The following is a 23,530-nucleotide window of genomic DNA, read 5'->3' on the forward strand; positions in this document are numbered from 1 at the left end:
GTAGATCTTCCCTTAGAAATTCTCTTGGGATTTAAGGGAATGAAGTCTGAAGTCTGTTTTTCTGGCCTTGATAGCCCATAGAGCCATATTCTTACTATCCATCCATCCATCCATCTATTCATCCATCCATCCGTCCATCCATCCACCATCCATCCATTTATCTATCATCCATCCATCATCCATCCATCCATCCATTTATTCATCCATCCATCATCCATCCATCCATCATCCATCTATCCATCCTTCCATCTATCTGTCTGTCCATCCATCATCAATCCATCCATAATCCTTCCTTCCTTCTTTCCTTTCTTTCTTTCTTTCTTCCTTCCTTCCTTCTGTCCATCCATCCATCTATCATCCATTTGTCTGTCCATCCATCATCCATCCATCATCCATTTGTCTGTCCATCCATCCATCCATCCATCCATCCATCCATCCATCCATCCATCTACTCACCATTATCCATCCATTTTGACAACTGTAGAGAATCATTCCTTGGGGGTAGTCCTAAAAAATTCTACCCTGAATCTCATTCTTACTTGACCTGACATGCTTCTAAAATATGAGATCTGCCAAATAGCATGCTCAGAGTCATCTGAAGAAACATATTGCAATAACTTCTCTGGCTCATGCAGGAGGAGTCAAAAGGAGAAACTAAACATGGCATGGAAGTCATTTGGGTTGTCATTTTGTCTCCCAGGTTGCCAAAATTACATAGCATTGGTTAAGTTGTGAGGTAAGAGTCTATCATTTGTGCTATTGGTCAGAAAATGGTTTGCTTCAATTTTTTTAGATGCACAAAAGTTTTAATTGTAAGTAGTTCAGTTATCCCATTGTTAATTTTTTCTCAGAAAAATATATTCTTGGAAGTCACAAGGTGGACATGTGGACATTTCTTGGGACATTGTATATGTAAGGCAATCAGAATGAACCTTGAGTAGGGACTGCTTCTAATATTCTCTCACCAGTGTCTCTGCAGATGGTTGAAAGTGAGGTGGGCGCAGATCTGACAGGAGAAGAATTCGCACAATAACTTCTTATTATGTTTAAACTTCCAAAAGCCAAACCACACAGGAAATGTTCTAGTTTTCTTCAGTAGAGGAGTGGAGTGACCGCCCACGGTTTAGTTATATAACAGAGTACTATGCAGCGATTGTAACTAATATGTTAGGGATGACTGTTTCATATTTGAAATTCTAATCCCCAGAGTGATTGTGTTAGAAGGTGGAGCCTTTGGGAAGTGATCAGATCATGAGGGTGGAGCCCTCGAAAAGTGAGATTAGTGCCCTTATAAAGAGGACCCAGAGATCTCTTGTGCCCCTTTCACCATGTGAGGTCGGAGCTGGAGGGTGGCTTGTGTGAACCAGGAAATGGCTCTTCAGCAGACACTGAGTCACGGAATGACTTGACCACCAGAAATCTTGAACTTGGACTTTCTAGCCTCCAGAACTGTAGTATGTAAATGCTCAATTAAGCCACCCAATCTATGACATTTTTGTCGTGGATCATGAGCTACCCCTGTGTCAACAAGGACCAGTTGGCATAAATATGTTTTTAAGAAGTATGATTGATACCACTCTATTTACACAGTATTTAACACACAGATCCACCATGCATTATCTATGGATATGGAATCCTGTGATACAAAGGAAAAAAAAGTGTATGTAATCATCCTTGCCAAATTTCAGGACAATGGGTACTTCTGGGGAAGATAGAATGAAATCTAGAATCTTATATTATGTATCTGCTGTAAGCATTTTATTTCTTTTCTTCCTCCTCCCCTCCTCCCCTTCCTCTCTTTTCCTCTCTGCTTCCCTCCTCACCTCTCTCCTTCCCTGCTGGCCTTCCTCCCTTCTCCCTTCCTTTACCTTCCTCTCCTCCCTCCTCCCCTTCTCTTTCCCTTTTCTCCTCCTCTTTTCCCCCTCTCTCCTTCTCTCCCTCCCTCCTACTCTCCTCCTTCTTCCTTCCTGGCTCAGTAGCAAACAAAAGAAGGCAAACACATCTCTAATCTGGATGATACACACACGGATGCTTGTTACAATAGTTTCTGTATGTTTGGAAAAGTTTGTAGAAAGCCAAATACTACACACACACACACACACACACACACACACACACACACACACACGTCTATGTTTCCCTTTTGAGTGAGCTTATGTTAGAGTGGCTGCTGGGACAGGGGTAGAACACTTTGTTTTCTCGGTGAGATGTACATGGAGCTGTTAGAACACAGCTCAAAGGAAGATGTGAGAAGCCAGGTTTAGGGAGGGATGGAGAGTTGCTTGCATTCCCATTTAATTCCTTGCTGGACTGTGGAAGCATTCTACAATATGCACAGCGTGTTTTCCTTCTCTCCTTCCTCCTTTCTCCTCTCACTTCCCTGTATCTACACCTAACAGGGCCTGTCTGAACATTGGTATAGAAACCATTCATGTTCTAGTATTGGAATTTCTCAATGAAAGCCATATTCCATGCTGTTTAGATGTCATCACCATGTAAACCAACCTTTAGCAGGAATTTATGACTTGGGATTCGTGGCTGACAGTTCAGCCTTCTGAGTCTGAGAAACACTTGGCCTTGTGTTGAAGGTCAGATGATCCCCTTGAGATGATGAATCGAGCATCTCATTTCAGGGGAGGAAACCAAGGCCGTGTGGGCAAGAGTCCACACGGCTAACGCATTGCTTTGCCTCCCCGGGGCCAGCATGACTCCTGCAAACGTGCCTCTCCAGGGAGGGACTCTGACTTATCCTCTGGAGAAGTAGGCCAGAATGGCAGGCGACATGTCTGTCTGTGGGTGGTGTATCTGTCTTAGCTCCAGCTGTGAGAAATCCACAGTGTCACATTTACCCTGTGTGTGTTGACAAGTCCTTGCAGAAGGAGCTTGTACAGAGAGACAGTGCAGATGGCTCCAGCTGCTGCCGCTAACACTCCATAGATCAAGTCCAGGGACCAGTGGCTTCATTCTTCTGCCATGATGGGCACAGCAGTGTCGGACCAAACCGCTCAGAGTGAGTCACTGCTCTCATTTGCTAAGCTGCGAACGTCACGGGGCCTGGGCTTCACCACATCTGCCTGCAGCTTAGGCCCTGGCCTGGCACACTCTCCACACTTGGGAAAAATGGGATCAATAAAATCTTGAAAACAACTCCTTAGGAGACAGTGTCAGTAGCTAATGTGGAAAACGCATGTGGAATCCTGACACCAATTGCTTTGGATATCTCTGAAAAGGAAAGTACCAGGGCTGGGATACTTAACTGAACCATCCTTCATTTTAATAATAGCTTTTATGGACTGCAATAAGAAGTATCAAAGTCCATTAAATGTAATGGGCTGATCCTTCCAGGGACAAGGAAGCAAGCGAGTCATTCTGTGGGGTTAGTTTAGTGTTTTCGGCCTTTTTCACACTTGAATTTAGATCTTTGGGGCTAGGACTCACAAAGGGGACAGTTTTAGTCGGTCTGGCTTCTGGCTCACAGGGCTAGGATCAATCAGCCTCATGGATGGGTGCTGTGTGGCTGGAAGGGCCCTGGGTCAGATGGTGTGGGCTGGGTGGAAAATGGGAATTCCAGGGAGAGAGGTCAAGGTCATGCCTGAGAATATGGATTTCATGGTTTGTTAGTCATTTGTCTTGTTGCTGTGATAAGGTATTCCGACAGAAGCGACTTAAGGGAGGGAGGGTTTCTTATGGCTCACAGTTTGAGAGTACAGTCCATCATGGTGGGGGAGGCATGGTGGCAGGTGTGTGAGGCAACTGGTCACGTGGCATTCACAGTCAGGAAACAGTGACGAATGCTGGTTCCTGGCACTGTTTCTCCTCTTTATTTCATTTGGGTCCTCCTACTTTAATTAATGTAACTAAAGAGATTTAATTAGAAAATTCCTCCCAGGCATGCCCAGAGACTGATCTCAAGGTGACTCTACTTCCTGTCAAGTGGACAGTATAAGGCATCTCGATGATCAAGTGTGAATGAGAAGGTAGGAATGGAGTCAGGAGTGCAGTTTCTAGGCAGCTGAGGGTAGGGCAGAGGACCTGGGAGTAGAGGAGGTGGCTCATGCCAGGAAGTAGCATGCTGGCTACTTCTGTCCCAGTGAGCTTCCACATGGCTTTATGGGCTACTGAGGCAAAGATCTAAGGAAAAACCCTAATGGTTTTGGGTCATGGCTGCCCTTTCTCACACCAGGATGTCTTTCTGGGGGATATATGATCTTTGTGGGGCTTGGGGGTACGCCTAGCCATTTAATCGTTACCATTTGTGTCTAGAGGACCACATCCTCTTCACTCCACTTCAAGGCTAGACTCTGAGATCAGCCTTAACTTTTTAAGTGTGAGGGGTAACACTCACTAAGCGTTGCCGTTCACTCACCCCTGAGATCCCTCTGCCTCAGGTTCCTTGTGAGGCTGACCTGGGTCTAGCCTAAGCCCCTCCACTCTGACTCCTCTGTTGCGTGTTGGCCATGGAACCCTCAGGCCTACAGCGGTCTCAGGAACATCTCTCTCCTTCTACTAGCACTCAATCCTCTCAGTGCCTTTGCGCTCCTTGTAAATGTACTACCCCTGGGGGGATCCTGGACATTTCAGTACTGAACGTCCACTAGCTCCAGGGAAGATGTGTTGGGAGACAAGGAAGAGGAACCCCAGCAGGGCAGGATGCTAAGGGCCAGGTGGGACTGGCTAATCAAGGAAGGGCTGTTACCATAGGCAAGGGAGTCAGTGTCAGTGTGGAGTAGACAGGCTGCACCGTGGGCCAGCAGAAGTTGGGGTCCCTATACCCCTGCAGGATTGGAAGGGGTGACAGAGAGGTCATGGGCACAACCAGGAGGGATGGCCTGTCCTCTGGGCTGCTGAGAGGAAAATGGAGCTACTGTCACCTATAGGCTGCTGGGCTTCCTGCTGAAGCCGGTGGGCAGGGGATGAGTTTCTGAGTCACAAGGCAGGGCGAGGTTCAACAGTCAGGATAGCGGCGAACGAACACAAGCCGAGCACTCCACACAGCCGAAGGCAGCTGTGAACCCGCATCCTCCTACATATGGTGTGCACCCCTGCAGCAGAGCTGCGCCAGGCTCACCGTGGCTCATAGTGCACGCCCTGCCCTAGGCAGGAGCTGGGAAGACATCTGTTGTACATTCCCCTTTCCTCCTTCACACCAATTTCTTCCAAAAGCTTCCTGAGCTGGGAGAGAGCAGTGTGCCCAAGGTCACCTATCCAGCCAGTGTATCCATTAGCTCGACCCCTAAATGCACCGTCACACAGACCCCTCAGTGGCCCTGAGACCTGCCTTTCAGAAGCTTCCATTCCCTGACTCATGCCTCCCTTTTTTTCTTCCCCTGTGCCCCAACTCTTACAAGCATGCTTTGCCTCCTATTTTAGATATGGTTGTTGTAGGATGGTAGAAAAATTTGAGAGGCCTGAAGCATCCAAAGTATCAGGGGCAGCTTCTTCTGCCTTCCTTTACATCCTTAAAAGCAAAACACAAGTACACAAAATATGGGTAAGTACACCAGGAAGTCCCAACTGACCTTTGGGGGTTTGCCTCAATGATTTCAGAATATAAATCAAACATAAGATTATTTCTAGGGAGCCAGGGAGATAGCTTCGATGGTCCAGTGCTTGTCCTATGTACTGGCCAGTTTACTGTCAACTCGACACGGGCTAAAATCATTTGGGAAGAGGGAGCCTCATTGAGAAAATGCCCCCACCAGATTGGCCTGTAGGTAAGTCTTTGGGGACACTGTCTTGATTAACGCTTGATGTAGGAGCGCCCCACTCACTGCGGGTGGTGTCACCCCTGGACTGGTGGTCTTGGGTGCTATGCGAAAGCAAATTGAGCAAGCAAGGAGAATCAAGGCAGTAAGTAAGTAAGCAAGTAAGCAGCACTCCTTCATGGCCTCTGCTTCAGTTTCTGCTTTCAGGTTCCTGCCTTGAATTTCTGCCCAGACCTCCTTTGGTGAACCGTGATGTGGAAGTGTTAAACCCTTTCCTCCCTGTGGTGGTCTGAAAGAAAATGGCCTCCAGAGGGAGTGGCATTATTAGGAGGTGTGGCCTTGTTGGAGGAAGTGTGTCACTGTGGGGGTGGGCTTTGAGGTCTCTTTTGCTCAAGCTACGCTCAATGTAGTACATAATTCACTTCCTGTTGCCTGCAGATCAAGATGTAGAACTCCCAGCTCCTTCTCCAGCACCACGTCTGCCTGTGTGCCATCTGCCGTGATGATAATGGACTAAACCTATGAACTGTAAGCCATCCTCCATTACATGTTTTCCTTTATAAGAGTTGCCATGGTCATGGTGTCTCTTCACAGCAATAGAAACCTGGAAATCTTAACTAAGACATTCCCCAAGTTGCTTCTGGTCATAGTTTTATCACAACAATGGGGACCCTAACTAGGACACCAGAAAGCATGAGGGCCTAAGTGTGATCTCCAGGCCCCACGTGGAAAGCCAGGTGTGATGTGTCCTTGTCGTAGCAGTGATGGGGAGGGGAAGAAGGAAGGGTGCTTGGGGCTTGCCACCCAGCCTAATCAGTGAGCCCCGAGTCCCAGTGGGAGACCCTGTCCCCAGATATACAAACTGAAACCAGAAAAGTAGGCTGCTCCTAAGGAATGGCTTAAGTTTGACCTCTGGCTTCCACACATATGCACGTACATGTGCACATGCACCCACACATGTGGATGCCTGCATACACCTGAACCTTCCCCCCTCAAATGCTTCCCGAACAATGTTTTCTTCATGTTGTTGGTTCTCTGGTTTGCTAATAACCGATGGTCCACTGGATGTGTCTATAGGTAGCTGGAAAGTTAGTTTTGGAAAGAGGGGCACAGGATTTTCCCCAAAATAAATAACTAACTAAATAAAAGTCACGGTCTGACAGATTTATGGCAATGTCCCATTTTTCTGGCATTGTGGAGCCTGTGCTGGTTGAGGGAAAGGGGGCACTCCCTGCATGGGCTAAGGCCAAGCTGGTCAGTAGTTTGGAAGGGCATCCCTAGGAGCAGAAGAAGGAGTGTCCTGTGTTTAGAATCTTGGGGAGAGGGCTGATGTCTCCAGTGTCTCTTGGCATGTGAGCTGCTGGGAGGTAAAGCTGGAAAGATTGTCCCAAGTTTTTGTTAACCCTGGATCTGTCTGCCCATGGGGGTGAGCCGTGAGGACTGGCACCCAGGGCCTCCAAGGGAAATGGATGAGCTGTGACAAGGACAGATAGAGACATTTTGCAAAGTCCCAGCCTAATTTCAATGATTTTCCCGGCAGGAGTGCTAGAGATGAGGCATCTGGGGCGGCATGAGGGGACACTGCGTCCCCTCTTTGGGGTGACACCCATGTGTTTGAGGTGTCAGAGATAGAAAGGCAAAAGCAGAATGCCCATGGGCAGACGCAGATGGAATTTTCTGATGGGGACTTCCCGAGGCTGTCTTCTTGTCCCTGGATGGGAAGGGGGAGAGACACCAGAAATCTGAAAGTCATTGAGTAGGGTGACACCTTCCCCTTGGAGATGGCTCTCGATAACACCAAGAAGTAAATTCCACTGTACCCGGGACCAAGAAGTGTGGTTCATAGTTGCGCAGTGTCGGACCTCTGCCTCTGAACAAGTTGGCTGTGTCCGTTTACACACATGAGTGTGTGGGCTTTGGAGCACTTTGAGTGACAGCTTGGCTGCCCTGCCTACTGGTGTATAAGCTTGATGGAAGCGAGTTTCTCTGCAGTTGCTGTATCAAGAGCTGCTGTTAGAGTGCCGGGCAGTGGGGTGTCCGCAATCACTGATGGAGTGAGCAGCACCCCTGACTGAGAGCAGTCATTGGCAGACTCCTTTGTGTCTTGGAGAATTCTATGTCACACCAAGTCAAGCCATCTACTGCCTTTGCAGATGGCTGTGGCCTTGACAGAATTCACGTACTGAGGTCTCATGGGACCTCTGATGGCCCTTCCTTCATTTTGCCCGTTAGAGTAGTGGGGGGGGGGTGTCCCAGTATTTCTTTAGGTTTTTCTTCTGCTCTCGTTTTCAACGTAACGATTTCAGCGTGTCTCACCCATCAGAGTCAGGGCAAAGCCTTTAGGGACAAGCCCCTGGCCATGTTCCCTGAGACAGGCGTGGTCTTGGCTCAGCAAGTCCTACCCAGGTCTGAATATTCCCAAATTGAATTCATATGAGGGATGGTCTGAGGGAGGATAGATGAACCTGGCTGAGGGCACAGAGTCAGATCACGCCATATGGAGGAGTCTTAGTGTCCTCAGTCAGCTCTGATCTGGAACACAGTAGGAATTGCTTCACTGTCCCAAGGCACGGTTATGGCCTGCACTACCTATGCTTGGTTGGGAGACTGGGGCTCCTGGCCAGCATCCACAGTGAAGCATGCCATTTCATTGAGCACCTATTCTCTGCCCTGTAGGTGGGTGCTTCAGACTAATAGGGATGAAAGGGAACCCAGAGTTCCTGCCCTCAGGGAGCCAGCAAATTAGCTTGGCAGACAAGGCCGAGGCTGGAAGAGCCGGGAGCTGGCTCAGAGGCTCACACCAGCTGGGGGGAATGGCGGGAATCCAGGACTTACGGCTCTTCTATCTTGCTTGCTCTCATCTTCTGCAATTCTCAAGAGTTCCTTCTGTGCCCAAGACTTCCTGTCTCCTTTGTGTGTATGTGTGTGGGATGTGTGTGCGCGTGCACACATGCATGTGGAGGCCAGCCGTTGACGTGGAGTATCTTTCTCAATGGCTCTCACTGAACTTGGGGCTCATTCGTTTGGCTGGGCTAGTGGGCTAGCAAGCCCAGGGTCTTTCCGTGTTTGCCTTCCCAGCACTGGGGCTGCGTGCACACATGGCCATGCCCAGATGTTTACGTGTGTGCTTGAGGTCCGAACTCGGGCCTCGCATTTGTGCAGCAAGCATATTATCAACTGAGCCATCTCCCCAGCCCCAAGAATTCCTTTCTTCTCCGAATGTCCCCTTGGTCCCCTGCTCACCCTCACTGATGGTGTCTTACCCATCTTGACTTTCTAATACCTGGCACACATAGCATTCCTAACATGCTTGGGACACATAAGAGAAAAAAAATACACATGAAGAGTCCATGTTAAGGGGTCACAGTGTAGAAAAAAACGAAGCAAAGAGATTATTGAATGTGCCTTTAAATCTACGAGGCAGTTGGAGGACATTTTAGGCCCTGATGCATACTTCACAAAAAGTAAAATGAATCATGGGAAATGCAAATGCAGCCAGAGTTTCATTCTTGCCATGCACACCTCTGCCTTCTCAACAGATTCTATTTCTTTCCAACTTGACACGGTACCAAAGCTGGGCACACTGGGTATCGTATAAAGTGAGTTTGTGTGTTTCTGGGGATGCTGTGGGCATGTGGGGTACCATCCGTGTTCAGCAGATGTTCAAGTGAGTACTGCTGGAGCTTTTCCTATCTTTGTGTCTGCTGTGGAACCTGACAGGTAAGTCCTGCCTTTGGCTGTCACCAGTGAGTCTGAGACCAGTGGTGTAGCTGTTCAGAGGGACGTTGCTTGTGGAAGACTGCAGAGGGTGGGCATACCCCCTCTCACCAGGTCCAGGCCCGAGATCATGTAGGTGGACCCCAGTGACTTGACTCTGTGTGGGCTTGTCATCTGACTGGCCATAGAAAGGACTTATGAACTGGCAAAACAAATGTTTCCATTGCTCAAAATAGCCACAGACCCTTGTTGTGCCTTGAACAGAGCCGAGGACACTACCTACATGTACACAGACAGAGCCTGGAGGCTGTCACCAAGTGTGTGTGGAGTGAGCCTGCAGGCCCCAGACTAGTCCTACCTCAGTGCAGCTTTGGACTGCTCTTTCTTTGTTTTCACTGGACTCTTGTTTTTACTTTATTTTTTAAATTAAAGCATATATATATATATATATATATATATATATATATATATATACACATATATGTAATTAGATTATATGCATACATAAATATATGTGTATATACACACACACACACACACACACACACACACACACACACACACACACACACACACACACCAGTTGTGTATCTTGAAACCCTAGGTTACCTGGAAAGCAAGATGCATGGATGGTGGGTGAGGTGGGACTTAAGGGTGAGAACAGTGACTTCTGATGTGTAGTCTGTGGTAGACTTTCAATAGCAGCCTACTGAAGAATGACAATGGAGAACCAAGTGTGTAACCAGAGTCCCACAGCCTCTTCCTCTGTGTTCAGTCTGCAGCGTTATCTTTGGATGTGTTCGACTGAGTTGTGTATTCTGTTTCCTGAACATAGTCCAGATTTTCCTTCATTGGCAAAATCATTATATCCCAGTAAACATATCAGGACTGAAAATACTGTAGACTGACAAGAGATCCCAACTCAGCCACACATACCTTCTGTAGGAGGACACTGTTTCTCCTGCATGATCATGGGTCTGATGCTACTGCCCATCATCTGGGGAGGGTTGTGTAACACATCACCAGCCTGGGGGAAGAGCCAAATCCAAAGTGCACTCTCTACTGAATGAATGTGTCACTTTTGGACAATCATTAAGTTGAAGAATTATGCGTCAAATAAACCATGGTTAGCTGAGGTCCCTCTGTATCCTGGAAAGCTTGCTTCTCCCCTTGCATCCTCCAAATCTTTACAATGATGGAAAAATTATTCCCATTAGAGGTAGTAGACTATCCTGTGAGCAGGAAGTGACAATTGCCAGGGAAATAATTCCGACTCTGGCAGGATTCAGAATCTTCTCATTTCTCAGTGATAACGAATTCCAAGATGAACTACCTTGCGCATATGATTTTCTTTCAGTAGAACTCTTTATTCTAAAGTAGTTAAAATGATTCTTAGATTGTGTGTGTGAGTGTGCACCCATGCGTGTGAATGGAGTGCCCAAGGAGGCCAGAAGACAGTGTCAGGTCGTCTGGAGCTGGAGTTACAGGTGACTGTGAGTCACCCAAGGTGGATGCTGGGAACCAAACTCTGGTCCTTTGCAAGAGTGGCACACAAGTTGTTAACTGCTGAGCTACCCCTTGAGCGCCCTGCCCCCAGGTTTGATCTTCTCTGTAACTGTAGTGAGATCACATGCTAATTACCAGACTCCCTTACTAAAGTGTACTCTCCGCTGACCTTGACACTAGCTTGTTCCTCATAGGCTGACCAATGCCGAGCGCCTATAGCTGCTCAGTGATTGGATGGTGGTGGCAGCTGCAGAAATCTGGAAATGTACTTGGAATTGTTGAATTGCATACTTACAATGGATAAATTTTATGGTATGTAAATTATACCTCAGTAAAACAGTTAATAAAAAATGGCTATAGAAAAATAATGTCTTTCTCTGGGGCTCACACCTGCGGAAATATTTCAGAGCTGTTTAAGTCTCTACCATCCAATATATTTGGTTCAAATGTCCCTGCAGGGGACATGAGAAAATAGAGGTGCAGATGGGCCCAAGAACAGCCAGGGCTGCCATGCTGGGCTTTCTCCGGTGACATTTACTCAACATTTACTAGGTGGCAGAGACATATCATGAGCAAGACAGGCCTTGACCCTGTCCTTGGAGTGTTTGTGTAGTGAGGAAACCATCCCAGTCCCTACCACAGTTCACACTCCAGCTAAGTCTGGAAGGCCCCAAGGCAGGGACAAGGTTCCAGTTGGTCCCCCTCTTGTGGATTCATGAATGAGAACCTGTTTCCTGGGGGCTTAGTGGGTGTCTAGCAAAATTCCTCCAACTGTGGATGTCACTAAAACAACAGGTAAACAGCTATGTATTTTGTCCCTTGATACGGTGGGTTGGGAATGTGGTCAGGGCTCGCTGGGCAATGGTCCTTCAAGACACGGCGTTAGATGGAGTCAACCAGTGGTTCTTAGCTGGTGGGCAAGGTTGTCTGCAGGAACCATTGTGCCTAGCACCTGCGTAGAGACAACTGGAAGGTGCGGGATTTTTTCCCTCCCTATGGAGACTTAAAACGTGGCAGCCCCAGGGTCCAAGAAAGGTGGTCTAAGCAGGAGAAGTGGAAGCCACTGAGATAGCCTCTTCCAGCTTGGGCTTGGGCACCAGCCAGCCCCCTTCTTGCATGTCCAAGTATAGTAAGTACCTGCTCTGAGTGGTGGTGGGGCAGAGCGCCTGCCAGGAAAGGAGAATGTGCTGCCATCTTTTCTCTGCCACTGATGTAGTTGGTGCTGTAGCTTAACTTGGCCCCAGTTTAGAGTCAGGACCAGGATTTCCAGCTGGGGACGTCTCACCTCTCTATGTAAAGACACTTCATGTCCTTAAAACCCCAGCCGAAGCTGGGCATGGTGGCACATGCCTTTAATCCCAGCACTGGGAAGGTGCCAGAGGCACAAGGATCTCTGAGATTAAGGCTCAGCCTAGTCTACAAAGCGAGTTCCAGGCCAGCTATGGCTACCCTGTAAGACCCTGTTTAAAAAACCCCAAACTACTATCCAACCACCCCAACAGAAACCACAGTTTGGAAGTGTATGCACAAACAGCAAAAGCTTCCTCTGGATCATTCTCATTTCCTCCTATTCCTTTATCCTGTTGGCTGCACGGAACCTTCTTGTCCCAGAGTTCCCAGAAGCCCTTGCACAGGACCATGCATTTGTGAATCACCACAAATAGCATGCCACTAGCCTAACACTTGGCAAGTTGCCTTTTTCCATTTAATGGATCATGGCTTTAAAGTGACTTTTTACACACATATTGTTTGAGAGAATTAAACATATAAACCACATCACCACAGTAAAGCTTACTTCACATTTCCTTAAATAAAACACTTATTTTTTTGAGACTTTCATATATGAGGAGTATATTTACATCATTTATGCCCCCATTCTGCCTGCTCTATCTAGCTCCTCCCATGTCTTCTGCCCAACTCCCTCTTAGGTTTATTACCTCTTTTTTTTTATATTATTGTTACACACACACACACACACACACACACACACACACACACACACATCCTACTGAATCCATTTAGTGTTGCTCATATGTATATGTATTTAGGACTGACCACATGCAATCAGATAACCTAGCTGTAATGCCCATGAACCACAACAATGAATGACTAGCCTGGCAAATTATACCCGAAGGTGCAATAGTGGCACTTTTATATTGGGGTAACCAACAGCATCCTCAATAGGAGGCAATTTATGTCTGGTACTGTAAACCTAGCCAACAAGCTGAGACCACGGACCCTAGTGGAGAACCTACTACTTCCACTTCCCTAAGCCAGTATAATTCCCAACAACACTCTAAATACTTGTCCTTATACCCAACAGAAAAGTATAGCTCCCACCTTGTCATCAAAGATGCTTCTTTTTGCCCAGACAGACCCATCACAGAAATCCACAGCTGGTCAAAACTTACTGTGGGGTGCCTGCCCATCCCTACATTTTTTTTTTCAATCATAGCCTGGTAGACACCTTACACTCATCCGTTTTGTTTATTTTTTTTCTGTGTGGCCTTTAAAAAAATGCTTATTTCTTCATTTCAGTGGACAAATAGGATTGTGGGTGTTTACAGTGTACGTGTTGGTGCTTTGAAGGACTCCTGCATCGAGGCCAGTTAGCTGATTCCAGCTCATTAGCATATGCATGTCCTCACGTGCTTATCATTCTCTCTCTGGTGAGAACACTTCAGATCTACTCCTAGGCTTTTGGGAATATGATCCATTAACTCAACTCATCAGCACATCTCCACTCGTGAGCCGCTTCTATCTGACTGGGCATGGGCTCTCGAGGGCTGGGATTCCGAATGACTCATCCCACAGTGTGTGCTGCTCATTAAATCAGTAATGTGTGTCTCACTGTAAAAGTGTGTCCAGCCCTTCAGCTCAGAGTCATCGGCTCTGTGTCCAGTGCTGGCACTCACAGTCGTGGCCTCTGCGCTACTTGTTTCTGTCTATAGTGGGGTCTCAAGTTTCTCCCCTGCAAAGTGGGTTAAGAACCATACCCATTCTGGTCTTATTTAGTTCTCCCTTGAAGCCTGAGAGAGAGGCAGGGACAAGGTCAACCCTGGATAGAGGGTCTGGTCTCCCCTCCTCCGTAGTTTCACTTTTGTGGTTTTACATTCAGTTACTGGCAAAGGAAATATAGTACTTAATGGAAAGTTTCAGAAATAAACAATTCATAGGTTTTAAAACACCTTTTTTCATCCTTTGAGAAAATCATTTTATTATATATATATTTATATATATTATTATATTTTACAGACACACTGGGGGATCATGCGATGCTCTCAGCACTGGGCTCAGTCCCCGGCCACCAGTCCGTACACTCCTTTGCAATTGGTTCTGTGATGGCAGAACCCTTTATCTGCCCTTTATTGTTCACTGTGACCTCTGCGTTATTTTCAAAATAAACACCCCATCTTTTCTCCAGCAACTTTCATTGGTAAGTTATCACTGTCGGTGGCCTTTTCTCCCCCTCCCTGCCTTCCTCTTCTTCTTCCTTCTTTCCTTTCTTCTGTGACATATTTGTGTCTAGGTACATATGCAGGGTGTGTACGTGTTTGTGTGTGTGTGTGTGTGTGTGTGTGTGTGTGTGTGTGTGTGTGTGTGTTGATCCCAAAGATGTGAGGAGAAAGACCACCAACCCAAATCACAGCCAAATTAATTAAAGCAAGCTTTTTTGTTTGTGTCCATGGGCTGCCTCCTCCTAAGGTGGGTATCAAGAGGTCAGCATTGGACATGAGAAAGACAAGGTATTTATAGTCCATGGGTAGGGGGTTTCCAAATGGGGGATTTGGTGGGCAAAATAGGCAGGGTTATAGAAGCAGAACATTACAAGGTGGTCATAGCAAGGTAGTCATAACAACCTTTAGAAACAAAGGTAGGGTTGCAAGATGATTACAACAATAGTTTTGAAACAAAGACATGGCTGCCATTTCCTGGAGCAGGCAGAACCATTTGTAGTTAAGGTTACAGGTGGGGGATAGTCCAATCCTTGAGAAACAGAGGTTTAATCATAAATGGGAATGAACCCAGTTTGTCTTTACTGTACGATGGCTTTCAGGCCCAAGATGGAGGCAGGCTGTTTCATCACGTGGAGGTCAGAGGACACCATCTGGTATCAGTTGTCACCATCCACCTTGTTTGAGGAAAGATCTCTGCTGCTGTACCTGGAATATCAGGCTGGCTGGGCTCTTTCAGGGAATCCTCCTGTCTCTGCCTCCCAGCTTGCCACAGGATCACAGACATGCACTACTGTGTCTGGCTTCCCATGGATGCTCAGGATTTGAGTTCCGGCCCCCATGCTTATGTGACAAGTGTTTTATCCACTTAGCCACCCACTCAGCCTGGACCTTCTTCCTTGACTCTGGTTTGCCTTTTTCAACTATGACCATCACTGTGCTACCACGCTGCAGCAAGAAATCTTGAATATCAGGAAATGCTTTAAAAACTTTCATCATAGTGTACTCCTGTTATAATATTGTTATCATTGCTGATTTCATACTGCACCTGAATGCATATGTCACATGTGTGTCTCTGTAAAATAAAAAATGTTTATGGTGTCAGTACAAACCATGGTGTCAGTTACCCACTGGGGATCTTGGACAGTACCCTAAGGTAAGGGGAACCTCATCTAAACCAGGCCTGTGGAGTGAATCGAGGTGGTGGGGATGGTACCAGTCAGGGCAAGGCACAGAGGAAAATATTGGTGGTATGTGGCTCATTTCCCACTGAGAGAACCTTAACAGAAGAAAGGCTTTGCTCTGCCCTCTCTGACCACTCAGTAGGAAGGGAAAGAGACAAAACCCTTTCTACTAAAGGTGAGACCTCCAGGCTGCACAAGGTACCTCTCCATTCCTTAGTCATATGACCACATTAAGCTGCAAGGGAGTCTGGGCAAAGTAGTTTTTGTTATTAGAGATATGTGCCCACCTATGAAGAGTGGGGAATGAAGTTGAAAGACAGAACCCAGAGTCCACACAAGCCAGATGCCAGTTGCCTCTTTTCAAGTTGGGGTGGGTTCAGCTCCTTCTGACTAATCATCAGCTCTCACATGTACAGACCTTTTCCTCCTTGCCGTCTCTGAGCTCTGTAACTGTAGTGATTCTTCTACGTAGACAGGCAGTCCACTTAGAGTTCGAGGCCTCTGTGAGTTTGAGGCCAGCCTGGTCTACAGAGCAAGTTCTAGGATAGTCATGGCTACACAGAGAAACCCTGTCTCAAACCCCACCCCCACCCCTTCTAGTCTTCTAAATGAACAAGTGGACTCCTTGCTGTCAATTTTCAGGCAGACTCTCTCCCCGCCTCTCTCTAACTGCCCAGTGACCCAGGACTCATCTGAATGAACCTTGCTGTGAACTCCATCAGGGGGCTTTCCTTTGTGTCAGGTCAGTGAGAGCCCTGGAGGAAGGAGTGGAGAGAAAGAGGCAAGAACTGCTTCTCTCTGGGTAGGAAAGCTTGCCATGTCCTTCTTGCAAAGATGGTAGCTTGGAATGGGAATCCGTCCTGGCTGTTATCCCAACATCCTCCCAGGAACTTGCTGCCCACCATCTTAGCCCTAAATCCAGCACTGGCCCTTCAGGTTTCTGTACATTATATATGTCTTTCTGTGGAATATGTTGATCAAATTACCCAGTTCAAGTGTCTAGCTGTTTCCATTGTTTCCAGAAGAATGCCAACCCCTTCTAGCAGCTTCCGGAGCTTAAGCCCTGGGTGGAGTGTTTTTCCTTCTTAGAGCCTCCAAGATCCTAAGGATATAATCCCTGATTGTCACATGGGGGACACACACACACACACACACACACACACACACACACACACACACACAGCTACAGAATAAGCAAGACAAATCAAGAAACAAGATGACCTAAAACCATGGAAATGAGAAACTTTGGAAAGTAAAGCCTCCGGTTTATGTTTTGATTCTTATCTTGTTGATCTGCTCTTGTGTTTATTGTGGATTTATCTCGGGTGCAGCTCCCTGGTCCAGGGCTGGCTGGACAGTGCACAGTCTGTAGAGCCCCCTGAGGATTGCTGCTCTGGGAGTTCTGGAGGCAGTGCTGAGGCAGAGGTGGAAGGCCCTGTATCCCTATCCTGAAGTGAGTGGGAAGATGCCTCTCCACAGAGCCGGGTGAGCTGGACTGGGACAGAGGAGCACAGTGGCAGTTTGTGCCCACCGCTTCTCTATCGCCTCCGTGTTACTTTGGAGGCAAACAGCAGGGCAGAGCGACGAGGTACATATGTTAAATTCACATCAGTAATAAAGATTAAGTAGAAGTTAATAGTGCCTCAGTCATGCTTGTGGGAGTAATCTCCTTTCTGAAAATTCAAAATTAGATTTGGAGGATCGAAGCAAACAGGGGGTGAGACTATGGTGTAATATTTTAATCAAATTGTCATGAATGAGTGGATACAATTAAGAATTCTGTCAGTCAAAGTGCTGAGGCCCTTTTGTTAGTCAGGGACGGGAGGGGCATGCTGGGCCATGGTCGGAAGGGATTACACTTGACTTTTCCCAGGATCTTTGCTTTTGACCCTCTGGCTGGAATTTGCCTGTCAGATAGTCATTTTTTATTTTTAAAGGTGTGTGTGTGTGTGTGTGTGTGTGTGTGTGTGTGTGTGTGTGTGTGTGTGTTTGGGATATGTGTTTGCATGCACAAACATGAGGACATATGCATTTCCATACTCAGCCTTGCTTCCTGTGTACAGCAGAAGCATGTGTATGTGTGCATGCAGGGACACAGGCATGTGTGCATGTCTATAGTACCGTGTACATGTGTTTGCACATGTATGTGCAATGTGTATGTGTGTGGCTTGTCTGAGCATGTGAGGGTTGGGAGCAGGCAGTGAGAGATACTAAAGCCCTCTCTAGAACTCACCCTCTGTGGTCTGTGAGTTTTATTTTTCTGAATAAGAAACCCCAAGCCATTGGAGTGGCTTTGATGTCCATATAGTTTTTCACCAAGAGTAGAGAAAGACTGTCGTTTTCGATGACAACACTCTGTGATTCCCGTATCAAGAGATCAGATGTTAGGGTGGGCGCAAATGAAGGATTTATGCCCAGCAGTCCTGTAGATACGGGCTCCACCAGCCCCTCTCGCTCTGCTTTCCTTTGCTTTGCAGTGGCTGCGAATGTCCACACCCACAGGATGTGTCCACGTGAGTACTTCTGCATAGCTGATAACGTCCACACCGTGCAAGTGTCGACCACGCTGCCTGAGAGGGGTCACGGGGGTGACACCAGAGAACAAGTGAAGGATGTATTTGCTAACTTAGACGTTAATACAGTCTTGCAAGCGGAGACAGTCCTGAGCCATGCCCCACACCTGACCACCTGACCCTCTCTTCTCTTCAGGGTCTGCAGGGTTCGCGATCTGCTTCACCAGGCAAAATGTTGTCCTTCTCTCTTCCTACCCCTTCCCATTGCCCCTCCTCTCCTGAACATAGTGTTGATTTATTTTTAATTTCGATACACGGGTGCTGGGGAGAGACACTGTTGAAAATAAATAAATAAATAAATAAATAAATAAATAAATAAATAAATAAATAAATATCTTTCCCCCCTCTTCCCCTGCCTTCATGTGCTGTGAAGGTGCATCTTATTTATCAGTGACTATAAATCAATAAGGAGAATGCAGCGCAGCAGGACGGGCCTCTCGAGCCTCAGACTTCAGCATGCATGAATGCAATGTGTCGGATGAGGAATTTATTAGCTTAAGCAGATTCGAGTTTCTTCTTTTAAAATTTATTTTCTCCCAGGCAGCTGCGGCTGTCGCTGCTCCATCTCCCCTCTTCAAGCCCAGTGTTTGGGAAACAGACAAACGCTTTCCACACAGGATGACAATGTGTAATCAGAGTCCCTGCGGTGTATTTTACCTTTTGTTGTGGAGGAGAAGGAAGTCAGAGGAACTTGCTCAAGTCCCTTTCACTTGGGTGAGCATTTGGAGGCCGAAGGACCTAATTATTATTATTTTTTTAAAAACACTGCCTTTACTGCATTTGCCTGGGGAATTACTTCAAATCGACTGACAGACCTATTGTGCTAGCAACATCACAGCGACTGGCTTTTTACACGGAAAACAAGCCTTCTGTTAATTCAGCAATAACACACCCCGCGTGCAAAAATTGCATTAGCGGCGTCTAACTCAAGTGCTGAACGTATTCAGAAGTAAAGCATCGCCGCACGACAGGGGTTGAAGGGAATATGCATCAAAATGCCTGGCATTTAATTTCTCCCCCTTCTTCAGGAATTTAGCCAGTGAAATATAGCTGCCAGTGTCCCAGGCCCTGCGCAAGCTCCTGCAATATGCTCTCGATCAATCAGATTTGCATAACTAAACTGTCTGCGAGCCTGCTCGGCTGCCCAGGTGCAAGGCCATTTGCATATAGAACAGTGAGAAGGTCCCAGGAGTCACTTCAGACCGGAGTGACTGCTGAGCCCGCAGTCCACACAGCCCCGGAAATGAAATTGGAATGACAAAAAAAAAATGGGAGTGCTCGCTTGGAAGGGTGAAATATGCAGGCATCTTGCAAAGGTTACATAGAGCTTTCCAGGCTAGGCTCCTAAACCGCCAAGACCCATCCCGGTCCTCCACAGCCACGATGCCACCACCACAGGCTGAGCGGAGCCACAGGGAGGGGCTGAGCCCTGGGTTTCCGCTCACCTGCCCCAGGAACTTTCCCCGGCTTTCCCTGACGGGTGGAAAGAACTGATTTCATCTCGAGACAGGATTTCCAAGCAGATCTGGCACTATGTCCTCCCCTGTCCCCGTCCCCCCCCCCCCCCCCCCCCCCCCCCCCCCCCCCCCCCCCCCGTCTACTAGGGTTGTGGTGCGCTTCTGGGACTTCACCCGTGATCTGACTGTGTCCAATCTGAAGCCTGAGTACCTGAGTCGAGGTCTCATCTTGCCTTACACCAACCCCACGGAGTGGACTGATCGGGGATTTTCCGGTTGAGGGCCCAAGGAGGTCAACTCTCATACCCAGGGATTCTTGGAGGGAGATGGGACCTTCCGTGATGAAAGGTCACTCAGCGTGGTAGTTACAGCAGGAGCTATCCAGCTGCTGGTGTCCCCTGTCTCAGGAGGCTTAGCCTTCATACCCTTCCCCTCACCGAGAGCCAGTCAGTGGATACCAGGTGGCATTGTGATTTCTGTTCTGTCCGCAGCACATCCACCATCTTGCGTTGTTCCCACTGCAGGAAAAATAGTAAATGGCGTTGTACAACAAAGAGGAAGATAACCCAGGCTAGTTCAGTCAGTAGCCTAGGTTGTTAATAATTTTGTTCTGATTTTAAAGCAACTTGAAACATTTCATGAAACCCTAAAAGTAACCCCAGCTGTTGGCCCTGGGTCTGGGATGCCTAATGGAGACTTGGCGCTGCTTTCCAGCTGTGGATTGTCATGATACCTCTGCAGAGGTGGGTGGTGTGGTAGTGTGTATTTCAACCTACCTTCCTGGGGGACACAGAAGTGTCAATGTCCTGTAATTTTCAGGTCTCCCAAATCTCTCTCTCTCTCTCTCTCTCTCTCTCTCTCTCTCTCTCTCTCTCTTTCTGTGTGTGTGTGTGTGTGTGTGTGTGCGCGCGCGCGAGTGCGCACGTGGGTGCATGTTTGCATGTGATCTTGCACGTGGAGCTCAGAGAACAACCTTGGATATTTTCCCTCGGCTACTATTTACCATTTATTTTATTAAAATTTTATATATATATATATAAATGTAAAACTTTTTTTTCTGGGCATGACAGTTTTTGTCTTCATGTACGTATGTGCACTATGTATTTTTAGTATCCACAGAGGCCAAAGGAAGGCATCAGATCACCTGGAACCACAGTTACAGCCTGCTTGTGAACTGCCAGTGTGGGTGCTGGGAACCAAAACCACGTCCTTGGCAAGAGCAGTCAGTGCTCCTCCGAACTGTTGAACCGTCTCTTCAGCGCCTAATAAAAAACATTTATTATATATTTATTGTGTGTGTGTGTGTGTGTGTGTGTGTGTGTGTGTGTGTGTAGGTCAGAGGACAACTTGTAGGAATCAGCAGTCTCTTCTCACCATGTAGGTCCCAAAGCTAAGGGTCCGGAGCATTGAACTCAGGCTTAGGCTTGGCAGCAAGCACCCTTACCTGCTTGCTTACCAAAAAGCTGCCATTTTGTTGTTCCCCATATTTTTTTTCCTGTGTTGAGACTGAGCTTCTCGTTGGCCTGGACCTCACCACGTAGGCTAGGCTTGGTGGTTAGGGAGCCCCAGCATCGTCCTTCCCTTGTCTCCTCTGCATGCTGGGATGAGGAGCGCTTGCCACGATGCCCAGCTCGTGGGTCCTGAGGCTTAATTAAGCTCAGGTTCTCTAGTTTCCGAAGCAATTGTTGGCCGAGCGAGTCATCTCCTCAAACGTTCTTTTGATTTCTCTCTTCCCCGTGTAAAAACCATTCTTTACTCCACCGACCTTGATCGCCTGGGTTCTCTGGACAAAACACCCCTGATATTGGACTAGGAGAAAAGTCCGTAGACAAGAAACAGTGACTTTCCATTACCTCGGCTGATGGGGGACTTTCTGGATTGAGGGCACCGTCCCGCCCAGCACTAATGATTGGGGGTGTGTGTTTTCTCTTGGGCAGCTGGAGAGCAGAGGGCACCTTAAAGCACAGGCACCCCTGTTCTCTTCTGCAGCTTTCCACTCCCTTTCCCAGGACATTGTAACGGACGGACGACATTACATCTTTCTCACAGTGTTTAATGACTACGTGTAGGCAAGGACTCTCTTCTGCGTCTTTTCCCCTGGCACGGGAGGGAAGTATGTGGGGTGTGGGATAAGGTCAGGTCAATGTCCCTTTCGGTTTGAATGTCATTCGTTGTCACGTTGGCATCCTACCTTGTTCCCATGGCAACGGCTTTTGTGCCTGGGGAAGGGTCATGCCCTTATGATCTTCTAGAAAAGGGTGGTGGAAGTGCTGAGCGCGTGGTGCTTTCGTCTCTCCTGATGGAGCTGCATGTAACCTTGAACGGGGTGGGGGGTGGGGAATGGGAGGGTCAGGGATGTACGTGGGGGGGTGGTGGTAAAGGGCAAAGGACATGTGATACCAGCATGGGGCACTGAGATCACAGAGCTGTGCTCGCTCAGAAGGTACAGAGGTGAGCAGCCCAGTCTCCAACAGATGAACTTCATTCCTGGCTCCTGCCAACCACCCTGGTATGTCACTGATGTTCATGAGCAGAGGGTCCAAGAAGCCTGGACCTGATGGAGCTGGGGAAACCATTCCTTCAGCTCCTCAATGCTACTCCCCTGACTTCCTCTGGTCTTGTTCCTCTGGGAGTCTCTGCTTGACCCCTGGGATATCTTGGGGGAAGCACCAGGGTTTTTTTAAATCATGGCTGAAGGTGCCTATGGAATCGCCAGATACTGACTATAATCCTGTGACCCAAAAGTTTGCACATTGCTTATCTACCCATCCCAACTGTCTGCTTAGGACCAGGAGAAGAGAAAGCCTGGAGATGCAAGCATAGAAACCAGCCTCTATTCGCCCAGGTGGGCTTACAGGCTGCTGGCAGAGATGGGCATTAGGCAAATACCCAGATGACTATGTCCTTGTCAACCTGAGGGCTCATCACACTCAGCCAATACTTAGTATGCACTGGTGTGTGACCAGTCAGGGTAGAGAGCTGGAGGCTCAGGGATCAGCACGCACAGACTGTCCTTGAGGCAGGAGGGAGGACGCTGCTGTGAAAATTCTGCCCATCATGGTGGGTGTCAGGTGTATGTCCGCCTGGCTCCAGGCCAGTCCCTCTCTGCGGGGGAACTTTGTCTAAGCTCTGGAGGGGGCTGTGAGCTCTGCCCCAGCTAGTTGAGGATGAGTGGCATTGTGCACACAGATCTCAGTGCCCTACTGTGGAAGAGGTGGTAACTGGGGGGAGGGGGCAGGAACCCGTAAAAAGTCATTGATTTGACATCGGACCACTTACCAGTAAGACAATTAGCTGCCTCCACAATGCATTTGGGTTTGGGGATAAGAGGAACAATGTTGCCTGTGGCCCAGTTTCATCAAGTCTCATGCTTGGGTCCAGAGAGCTTAAGCATTGTGCTCGGGCCATCCCCATGCCTTTTGTGCTCTTCCGAGTCCTCTGGCTTTCTGTCACTATGGCATAATGCCAGAGGAAAAAGCCACTGACAGTGCCTTCCCAGGCCTGTGTCTTGGCGTGCTTGGCCTCATTGCTTGCAGGTGTGTGGTGAGGGTGAGGCATTACGTCATGGCAGTGGCATGAGGCCGAGTGAAGCTGCTCATCTCATGGCAGTCATGAAGCAAAGAGGAGAAGCCAGGTCTCACTATTCCCCCGCCCCCCACTGGCGCTCCAGTACCTCCTTCCTCCCCTCAGGCCCCATCTCTTAAAGGTCACACTTGTGTCCAGTAGCTGTGGACCAAGCCATTAACAGAGGAGCCTTGTGGGGACACTCAGGCTCAAGGCCGTAGGGGCTGCAGAGATGATTCAGTAGGCAGAGTGGTTGCTGAGCACCCATGAGGACTCAGTAGCCATGCAAAGGCTAGGCTCAGTGGCACGTGTCTAATTCCAGTGCTGGTGGGCCGGGGAGGCCAAGGCAGGAGGATCCTGGGGCTTGCT

At 48.0% G+C, this 23,530-nt stretch overlaps 1 long non-coding RNA gene across 2 annotated transcripts; it reads left to right on the forward strand.

Moving 5' to 3' along the window:
* The first annotated feature begins 2,887 nt into the window (after positions 1–2,887).
* Positions 2,888–18,403, forward strand: LOC128110530 (uncharacterized). 2 transcript variants are annotated; one of them, XR_008218238.1, is made up of 4 exons: positions 2,888–3,010; positions 6,144–6,233; positions 14,184–14,364; positions 18,045–18,403. It is a non-coding gene; the product is annotated as an uncharacterized LOC128110530 (long non-coding RNA). The 2 variants fall into 2 exon arrangements; XR_008218237.1 differs by lacking the exon at positions 18,045–18,403 and adding an exon at positions 14,986–15,600.
* Positions 18,404–23,530: the final 5,127 nt, after the last annotated feature.

The sequence above is a fragment of the Peromyscus californicus genome, unplaced genomic scaffold (genome assembly GCF_007827085.1).
Source record: "Peromyscus californicus insignis strain IS unplaced genomic scaffold, ASM782708v3 Scaffold_15__1_contigs__length_86483966, whole genome shotgun sequence".
Taxonomy (NCBI): Eukaryota; Metazoa; Chordata; class Mammalia; order Rodentia; family Cricetidae; genus Peromyscus; species Peromyscus californicus.